Genomic DNA, 3,346 nt, shown 5'->3' on the forward strand with positions numbered 1-3,346 from the left:
CCTCTCAAAGCCATCACTTGGCATCCCCCAGAGGTATAGGAGAAAGCCAAAACAGCTCTCAACAAATAAAAGCTAAGGACGATGGAAAGGGAGCATGTCAAAAAGAAGACGAACAGTATGAAGTTCAAATGGGTTTGAACACTCGTTCCACCAACTATACCACTTTCAATAAATCGTGACGCCATTTTGTTTTAACATGAATATCGCGGATTGGGCACTGATTCCGATGAGCTATGTCTCGAGCCGATCAGAGAAGAGGAACCGTGTCAAATTTCATAAATAACACCTTCCATATTTGGAAATTGGGCTTGATGACGTGCGTACTGCTTAGCTGTCACCATGCTGTGCATGCTCAGCAGTGTAATTGAATGGAAGAAAACAATTACTTTGGTGTTTTGCAGCTCTATTTCGTTCCCTGACGGTAACCAAATCTAGATGTAGGTATCTGTTGAGCAGGAGAGTGACACATGTCTTCCCGAAGGCTGTCCAGGCTGCAGTGGTGATGAAGAAGACACGATCATCACCCCGAGATCGATTGTAGCGAATTGGAAAACTCATGGTGAATTTGCTTCCACTCCAAGGCAATGTCGAGGTATGAAGGGTGCTTGTACTGCCTTCCAAAGTGAAGAGGAGATGAACATGGCTGTGCATAGCTGTTGTTCTATGCCAACTTACTTACCTACTCTTGCTGGTACCGTAGACGTAGTGCTATATTGCGAATTTCGTGGACGAACAACTCTAGTCACTAGTGGCTAGTGAGCAACACTAACAGGTGAGATTTTTCAATTTGACAAAAATTGTTTTTGTTTGAGAACTGACAGTGGTAGTCATTAGACTCAGTAGGTGTCTCTCTGCTGCTTCTTTCCCTTCATCGGTAGGGTTGTGCTTGAAGTAAAAATAAATAGAAAATGTGGAACAAAAATCTGATCATGTAGTTCGAATTTCAACTTCAAAGTATGTGTACATCAAATCACAAAAATTTCAAGGTGGTGCTGTGCATTGAAAAAGACTGGGAGCTGGCAGCAATGGAAAGGGTAGAAACGAAACCAGCAATGTAGAGTATTCATAAGGTAGAGGGAGCTGAAAACGGGAGAAGAGTAGTGAGCATTTCAGTTCGAAGTAGTGTAAATAGACAGCATTGTGTTGTGAATATTGTGTGAATCTAATAATTGGCGGAGGGTAGTGATTAGGCAGAGCATTGTTACAATACAAGGTACTTTGTGAGCAGATAGAAATCAATATCACAGCATGGTTTAGACAGGAACCCATAAATGGCACGAAATTGCTAATCCAAATATATTATCCCCTGAGTATGAGTAGTATTTTTTATTATGGTGTTCTCCTGTGTTTACATGCAGAGCCTTGACGTTGCTGGACGAGCGACAATATAAATTACATAAACATGTAGCTCATGATGTGGAATGACTGCCGTATCGCATTGCCAACGCAAACCCATCCTGTGTCAGTGCAGCCATCCAGCAACTTCAACTCCCCGGACCAGATGCCGCTGCAGCTGAACACCATGCCGATGGAAAGCCAGGAGTTGATAGCGAAGCATCCTGGTCTGCACAGTACAAGGCAAAGAACAATTATGAATTATAACGCATAGTAATCCTTCCCACACTTCTTTGTAAAAACAAACAAACAGTGCCATTATCACAACACTTGATCAAGCATCTTGATGGAGGTATTTTCCATTGTGCTGGGCTCGCATCTGCACCAGGAAGACCATGTACACTTACACGTATCTTGTGTGTGTTCGGGCGTGTGTGTTTGTGTATTCGTCTGTGCACACGTGCGTGTGTGCGTGTGCGTGGGTCCTACGCACATGTGTATGGGTAGGAGTATGTGTGTGTCGGGGGAGGGGGGGGGGGGGTACATGCACATGTGTATGGATGTGCGCGCTGCACGCGCATGTCTGTGGGATGGGGTGGGGGTGCACGCACATGTGTACATGTGTGCGCGCACTGATACAGCATGTGTGTATGTGTTCGTTGAACACATGGTGTCCTCTTGATTCCATAAACTTTGTGATCATTGTGATTTCATGTGCTTTGAAGTTGAAATTCGCAATACATGTACTCATGCTTGATTAGATTTATGTTCCACATGTTCTATTTATTTTATTTTACTTCAAGCACTTGTACTATTCAAGCACAACCCTACGAATGAAGGGAAAGAAGCAGCAAAGACACCTACTGAGTCAAATGACTGCCACTATCAGTTCTCAAACAAAAACAATTTTTGTCAAATTGAAAAATCTCACCTGTTAGTGTTGCTCATTAGCCACTAGTGACTAGAGAGTTGTTCGTCCACGAAATTTGCAATATGCCACTACGGTATCAGCAAGAGTAGGTAAGTTGGCGTAGAATAACAGCTATGCACAGCCATGTTCATCTCCTCTTCACTTTGGAAGGCAGTACAAGCACCCTTCATACCTCGACATTGCCTTGGAGTGGAAGCAAATTCACCATGAGTTTTCCAATTCGCTACAATCGATCTCGAGGTGATGATCGTGTCTTCTTCATCACCACTGCAGCCTGGACAGCCTTCGGGAAGACATGTGTCACTCTCCTGCTCAACAGATACCTACATCTAGATTTGGTTACCGTCAGGGAACGAAATAGAGCTGCAAAACACCAAAGTAATTGTTTCTTCCATTCAATACACTGCTGAGCATGCACAGCATGGTGACAGCTAAGCAGTACGCACGTCATCAAGCCCAATTTCCAAATATGGAAGGTGTTATTTATGAAATTTGACACGGTTCCTCTTCTCTGATCGGCTCGAGACATAGCTCATCGGAATCAGTGCCCAATTCCCCTTCGGATAAGCCATACTTATTTTTGGCGTTCAGTTTCCCTTTAAAAAAAACAGATTATGTTACAAGGTCGTCGTCAGCCCCCCCCCCCCCCAAAAAAAACATCAGGCTCTAGACTATTATTACTATAATTATTATTATTAGGGCTAGGCCTAGTCTAGTAGTACTAGTTCAGTGCTGGCAACAGAAATCCGCCAGCACTGTAGTGTAGTAGTAGTACATGTAGTAGACCATGGTAGACCTACTGCACTGGGCCCGGTGTAATATGCCCGAAACTTTGCCGAAAATGCTTTTGGGAAATCCTCGTAAACCTTGCCGAAAATGCTCCCAAACCTTGCCGAAAATGCTCGGAAAATGCTCACTTTTTTTGTAATCCTCAGCACACGCCGTCAAAAGACTCAAAACCAGGGAGTCAGAAAATACCGGTATTTTACGACTCCCTGGTGAAAACCATTATTTTCATAAACTACTCGACAAGAAGCTAACCCACGGAATGCAGAAGTGACGTTCTCGTTTGGGAAGTTT

General features: G+C 43.7%; 1 long non-coding RNA gene across 1 annotated transcript; it reads left to right on the forward strand.

Moving 5' to 3' along the window:
- The first annotated feature begins 234 nt into the window (after positions 1-234).
- On the forward strand, positions 235-1,741 carry LOC135819152 (uncharacterized). Its single transcript, XR_010553871.1, has 2 exons — positions 235-772; positions 1,359-1,741. It is a non-coding gene; the product is annotated as an uncharacterized LOC135819152 (long non-coding RNA).
- The last annotated feature ends 1,605 nt before the right edge of the window (positions 1,742-3,346 follow it).

Source organism: Sycon ciliatum, chromosome 6 (genome assembly GCF_964019385.1).
Source record: "Sycon ciliatum chromosome 6, ocSycCili1.1, whole genome shotgun sequence".
NCBI classification, from domain to species: Eukaryota; Metazoa; Porifera; class Calcarea; order Leucosolenida; family Sycettidae; genus Sycon; species Sycon ciliatum.